The sequence below is a fragment of the Mesoplodon densirostris genome, chromosome 1 (genome assembly GCF_025265405.1).
Source record: "Mesoplodon densirostris isolate mMesDen1 chromosome 1, mMesDen1 primary haplotype, whole genome shotgun sequence".
Classification (NCBI taxonomy): domain Eukaryota; kingdom Metazoa; phylum Chordata; class Mammalia; order Artiodactyla; family Ziphiidae; genus Mesoplodon; species Mesoplodon densirostris.
In genome coordinates this window covers 4878011-4884827 of record NC_082661.1, presented here as the reverse complement: position 1 = coordinate 4884827, position 6817 = coordinate 4878011, and the positions used below count along the sequence as shown (strand labels likewise).

At 49.6% G+C, this 6817-nt stretch overlaps 1 pseudogene; it reads left to right on the top strand.

Moving 5' to 3' along the window:
• Positions 1 to 2339: 2339 nt before the first annotated feature.
• On the top strand, positions 2340 to 2429 carry LOC132501556 (U6 spliceosomal RNA; annotated as a pseudogene).
• The last annotated feature ends 4388 nt before the right edge of the window (positions 2430 to 6817 follow it).

The following is a 6817-nucleotide window of genomic DNA, read 5'->3' as shown; positions in this document are numbered from 1 at the left end:
ACTTTTGCATAATTTTGTAAATTATATGTACTTGTCAGTTTAGCCTAAATTAGACTTTTCCTCACCCTGATCTCCATTTCATTTAAAAATAGTAATACTTGATGTGCAACTCTGGGTTTTTCAGACTGCTTGAGGCAAACAGGCTCCACTCTGTTGCCTAAACGTCTGGCTTGTAGAGTCCACAAATGGTTGTATAATCAGAGAGCGTAATTTGTGGGCTTAAGTGGAAAATAAATACCTGCCGGACTCATTGCTTCACGTGGCTTTCACAGACCTTTACGTTAATCTGAGGGGTGATCACCAGGCTTCATGTTCATTCAGGGTTTTCAGTGTCTGAGGGAGTCAGCTGTGGAGGAATAGTCACCAGAGTGCTCAGGCCCCGAAAGGAGACCCCAAAGAGGCCCAGACCTCATGGGGGCTGCAGTGGGGCTCCATGCTGTGAGGCCCCAGCATTTGACCTTCCCCTGCTTTTTGGAGGTCTTGACTTTGTGTCCCCAGCAGAGCTGAGCACCCGCCAGGACAAAGCAGGGATTCCCTGCCCGTCTGGGACCTGTCCTGCCACTCAGCCTGGCAGACACCCTCCCCTGTCAGCAAGTTGCTGTGGGTGACAAGGACTCTGCTGCCAGAGGGAATCTTATTCTCTGTAACCCCCAAGGTCTCTTAAGCTGTCTGCTTCCTCTCCATGCAGCTCAGTTTCTATGGGTGTAAGATGAAAGGGCAGGACCACCATGACCTGCGTGGTCCAATGTGGTGCCCCCCAGCCACCCGTGGCTATTTAAAGACATTAAAATTAAATAAGAGCAAAAACGCCTCTCTTCAGTTGCCCTGGCCACGTTTCAAGCGCTCAATAGCCACGTGTGGTTGGTGGCTACGTATTGGACGGTGCAGACGATAAACCATTTCCACCATCGGCAAGAGCTCTGTGAGACAGCCCTGACCTAGAGGCCCCCGAGCGCCCCCTGCAGGGCTGGTCCTCCACCTGCAGGCTGGGTGGGTTCCGCCCGCCTCCTGCTTCCTCCTCACAGGGTGTTGCGGTGTGCAGGGAACTCCTTAGCACCCGTGGTTCAAAGTAAGCATGAGTACCAGTGACCATTAGCTTTGTTATTGTTTGGAGTTCTCAGTGACGCTGCCCATGAACAAAAACCCTCAGGAGACCTAGAAGAGGACGTTTCACTGGACCAGAGAACGCCAGCCTGAGAGGGGAGACGGACGCCCAGAAAAGCTACTGCCTGTGACCAGGAGAGCTAAGGGGGACCAGGGGAGACCACTGCTCACCAGCCTCATGGGGGAGGAAGGGGGTCTGAGCAGATGCGGGGGTAGGGAGGACAGCAGCAGGGGAGCAGTGATGCTCTTCAGACCTGGGGTCTTGTCCTCAGATGATGTTTGAGTGTGAAGTTACAATGGTTGTTGACCAGTGAAAATTCTCTCACTTTCATGGGACCATCCCAGCATCCATCAAGACAGCAGACCGCCTGGGTACCCCAGAGAGGCCCAGGCCCTGTGGTCCAGAAGAGGCCCTTGGGTTCCCAAAGCGAGCCCTAATCTGGTGTCCATATGTGCTCGAAAAGCAGATCAGCCTCGAGAGCGAGACAACCTCATGTCTGCTGGAGACAGAATCGCAGAGGCCCGGAGAGCTGAGCCTGGACCCATCTCTGCCTTCCTCCACTGCAACCTCTCCAGAACGTGACCCTCAGGCCCAGCTCTGCTATAATTTCTCGCTTTCTTTCCCTTTCTCTCAAGCCCTAGCTGGCCTCAAAATGTCCTTTCCCACACTCATCACGGCCTCTCCAGAGTCTGGGAGGGAAGGGAGCATGGGAGCCCAGGTGGCCCGTCCTTCCCCGTCAGTACTGCTGCCTTCCGCCCTATTGGTGCCAAGAGGAGTGCCCTGAGGGGGAGGTCAGTTTACAGGCCAGGTTCCCAGGGCACAGGTACAGGAGGCTCTCCCCAGGCCAGGGCTTCCAGAGAGGCACCCTCTCTCAGTCCCCAAGCACAGGCAGTGCTGGCCACCTGGGAGCTGTAGATTTAGGAACCTTGACGCAACCTTTGCCTTCCCTCCGGCTAAAGCCCGAAACCCCATCTGTTTGAGCTTTAGTTGTACAGCTTTAGAATGTGCTATCCTTGTGGTAGTTTTACACGATGTCCACAGGTTGGCCAACACTATTCTCAACGGGTGGAGTCAAACCCCTTTCCCCTTGGGCACGGGCTAGACTTTGCCATTCAATTCTAATGAATAGAACATGGAGGATATGACTAGGTTATAAAAGGCATCAAGGACTTCTTAAAAATTTTTATTTTATATTGGTGTGTAGTTGATTAATAATGTTGTGTTCATTTCAGGTGTACAGCAGTACATCTACTAACATTGAAACAATACAGAGAAGATTAGCATGGCCCCTGCCCAAGAACTTTGTTTTCTGTTTTAGTTCTTTGCTCTGGGGAAAGGCAGCTGCCATGTTGTGAGGATGCTCAAGCTGTCTTTTGGGGAGCTCCACGTGGTCAGGAGCTGAGGCCTCTTGCCAATGGCCACGTGAGGGCCTCATCTTAGATGTGGCTCCGCCAGCTCCAGTCCAGCCTGCAGAGAGGTGACTATGGCCCCCTGCCAGTCCCTGAAATCCCTGTGAATCCTTGAAAACCCCCTGAATTCTTGACTGCAATCTCAAGAGACCCCAAGATAGAACCATCCAGCAAGCAATGGCCAAATTCCTGACCCACAGAAACAATGTGAAATAATAAATGCTTTTTGAGGTTTTAAGACGCTAAGTTGGAGGTCAGTAACTAACAGAGTGCTAAATGTAAAAAGAGAGTCTGATCAAAATCAGGCGAGAACATTCCTTTGAATATTTCTTAAGGGGGTGCCTCATTGGGAACGAACATGACATCCCTCTTCAGTAACTCGGCATTACCAGGGTCCCGCTCGAGATTGGGGCAGCTGAGCGCTGGTTGAAGTAGTCGCCTTGTGTTTCAAGGTGTCGCCACATCGGATAACTTTGCATCCACGTCTTTAGGGGCTGGGATCCTACTCCCCTGCTTCCAGGAGAGGCCTGCAGGCTCTCGGGTTGGATCCCTGCCCATACTCCGGAGCATGCACTTGGGAAGAACCATGGTGAGAGGCGTTAATCACAGGCTCTTCCTCTCTTAGAATGTTTTCTGACTGAACTCATGTAAGTTGCATAAATTAAGGGCTTGCTAGAGATTGCTCAAATTTCATCTTAAAATGTATTTTTTTAAATAGATCTTTATTGGAGTATAACTGCTTCACAATACAGTGCTAGCCTCTGTCACACAACAAAGTGAATCAGCCACATGCAGTCATACATTTCCATATCCCCTCCCACTTGAGCCTCCCTCCCACCCTCCCTATCCCACCCCTCTAGGTCATCACAAAGCACCGAGCTTGATCTCCCTGTGCTATGTGGCTGTTTCCTACTAGCTAACTCTTTTACATTTGGTAGTGTGTATACGTCGATGCCACTCTCACTTCGCCCCAGCTTCCCCTTCCCCCTGTGTCCTCAAGACCATTCTCTATGTCTATGTCTTTATTCCTGCTCTGTTCATCAATGTATTTTAAATTTCATTGAATACTGAGCTTAGCAATTCGCGTGCCTCACTTCATGTTGACAGGTAGTTTTTCTTTGAAAAGAGAGTTGTAGAATATTTTCAGTTTCCTTTTGGCAGTTCTTAATGTAGTTTTGGCGGGGGGAGAAAACACTTCATTTTGTCTAACCTACTGTTGTCCTAAAGAACATGATTTGGAGAATAATGGTGTTGGATCCATAAACCTGGCAGCTTTCTTGAAGGTTGTGCTTCTTTATCAACTTGTATAGTTGATAAAATGTAATGGATGATACACTTAAAAAGCAAAGGGAAATTAAATTATGGACCCATAATTTGAAGATGGCCTGGGTAAGCTTTTCTTGTCTGAAAGTGGAAGCTGAGATGTAAGATGAGCCACTCCAGGTCACTTGGTGGTGGTTAAGGCGGGGCTGAGATGGACACCCACCTCCTGGGTGCCCCTGGGGTGCGACTGAGGAGCTTCCCTAGGGGTCAGCTCACCCATCGTGCCTGATGGGGTGCCAGATAAATGCAGGATGCCAGGTTAAATGTGAATTTTTGATAAACAACAGACAATTTTAGTGTAAATATGTCACATTTTTTATTTACCTAAAATTCAAATTTAATTTGGTTTCCTATATTTTTATTTGCTCAGTGGGGCAACTCTACTGCCCGGGCCCTGGGTTAGCCAAGGCCTCCAGGGGCAAAAGTCTCCCCAGTCGAGCTCTTTGGGTTGTCAGGTTTCCACTGTCCTCTGTTCCCTGAATGAGGCACAGACGAGACCCAGACATTGGTCCACAGGAAGCAGAGACAAGGACAATATCCTCATGAAAGTGTTTAAGGAGATTCATGCCCTCCGCCCTCACGCCCACTCCCTCTGGTCCTCAGCCTAGTAATTCTTTTTTTGAAAAAAAAATTTTATTGAAATATAGTTGATTTACTGTGTTGTGTTAGTTTCAGGTAGACAGCAAAGTGATTCAGTTATACATTTATATACATCTATTCTTTTTTTGATTCTCTTCCATTATAGGTTATTATATGATATTGAGTATAATTCCCTATGATGTACAGTAGGTCCCTGTTGTTTATCTATTTTACATATAGTGGTGTGTATATTTTAACCCTAATCTCCTAATTTATCCCTCCCTCCTTCCCACTTTGGTAACCATAAGTTTGTTTTCTATGTCTGTGAATCCATTTCTGTTTTGTAAATAAGTTCATTTTTTTTAGATTCCACATATAAGTGATATCATATGATATTTGTCTTTAAACAAAAGTGGTTGCTTAATTCTTTCTCTGAACAACACAGATCCCTCAGCAACACCCAAGGTTCTCTGCAGGAGGCCCCCCCAGCGGTTGCAGAGCAGGCATGTCTCTGCCTACCGGGCTCAGAGCTCTGCGGAGCTCATCCTGGCAGGGACGGGGGGCTGACCTCTCAGAAATCGTGGCCCTGAGTCACCTTCCAGGGACTGGGTGGGGGACCTCTTAGAGAGAGGAGGCAGGTGCCAGCTGCCTGCCCAGCTGCAGGAGGGGCCCTACGTCTGACCACTCTGACCACTTGATGGCGCACTTGACCTTGAGCCCCTGGAGAGAAGGAGCCATCTCTCTTGTGTCTTTGAGTCCTAGCACCCAGCACAATGCTTGGCAGGGCAGGGGGTCTGTGACTTGTGGCTGGGTGGTGGATGGATCGATGAGAAAGTCTTTGGTGATAGATCTGGGTCTCTTACCCCCTCTCCTCACCCCACCCTCATCTGCACACCATGAAGTTCCATCTTCAAGGCCAGAACTGATGGTTCTTTCCCCTCTGAATCTCTGGGGTCTAGTCCTCAAAGTGAGGACGAATCCCAGAGGGAGGACTGATGCAGCTGCTCTGTGTGGCCTTTCTTTGCCTGTAGAAGGCACCCGTTTCTGGCTTTGTGGAGGCCAAGAGACTCAGAACAGGCCGCCCAGTGTGGGAAGCCTGTCCACACTAGCTGTGTGATCCTGAGTGAATCCCGGACTCGGTTTCCCTCATCTTCCAGGGCGGTCTGTTTGGCGCTGACCTTTTACTGCTTTACAGTCAACAGCATCACCGCCAGCAGCCAGAGCACACATGGCTCTCGGGGCCAGGTGGCTGCAAATAGGGCTGGGCTGCCACATCCCTGGGGATTGTGGGAGAGTCCACTGGCCTCCAAAGAATGTGAAGGGAGGAGCCGTGTCCCGAGGCAAGCTCTCCCTCACTGATCAGGAAAGTGGTGTCAGGGGCTACAGAAACAGGCCGGGTGGGCTAGGCCCAGGGCTGAGGGCAGAGATGCGGGTCCTGGGAACCCAGCCAGGGGCTTCCTGAGCTCATGCATCTTCTGAAATCAACACTCCCTGTCACCATGTCCCAAAGAATCCCGAGGACCAGTTGGGGTGGAGGAGGGGGTGATGAGTGGGAGCAAAAGGCAGAGCCCCGAAGGCGAAGTCAGGGCAGCTTCTCCAAGAGGCATTTGATTAATCTTCCTAAAGACGCCAGCCGGCCACCTGCCCCTAAGGTAAGCAGGACAAAAGACACCACTGTCCCTTGAGAAGTGTCAGATGACTTGGAGTCAGCCCCATGGACAGCTGTCTGGGATACGTGGGGTCGTTTAACTTCCTATCACCAGTAACACACACACACAGGTCTACGCCAGTGGACCTCACTCTGGTGGTCTCGCCTCCAGGGACATGCAGCCATGTGTAGACATGTCCTTGGTTGTCACAGCTTTTAGGATAAGGAGGTAGTGCTCCTGGCACAGAGTAGTAGTCAGGGATGCTGCTGAACATCCTAGAATGCACTGGACGGTCCCTGGACAGAGAATTGTCAGGCCCAAAATGTCAGTCATGCTGGGGTTGAGAATCCCTGCTCTAAAATTATGAAGCTGCTTATAAACTTGGCTAAAAAAGACTTTGGGGTTTCCAAGCAGCTTCCCTGGAAAGACCATGCCAAGTCTCTACAAACCATACATCTGCTATTAGCATCAGTTTGTGTAGATACCCACTGAAAGATGTCTGTTTTTGATGAAGCTAGCCCTTTCTCAACCACTTTGTAAGTGAAGATTCTGTAGGGACACAGACACACACACACACACAAACACACACACACACAGATCAAGATGCACAGCTCATTTTTTTTCTCCCAGTGAAAACGTAAGTCAAGACCCTTTGGCAATGCCAAGAGCAATAGCAGAGGCACATTTAAAGCCCTTAAAAACTGCCCGTAATTAAGGAAGTTAGAAAAATGCTCAGGAGGCATTTGTGTGAG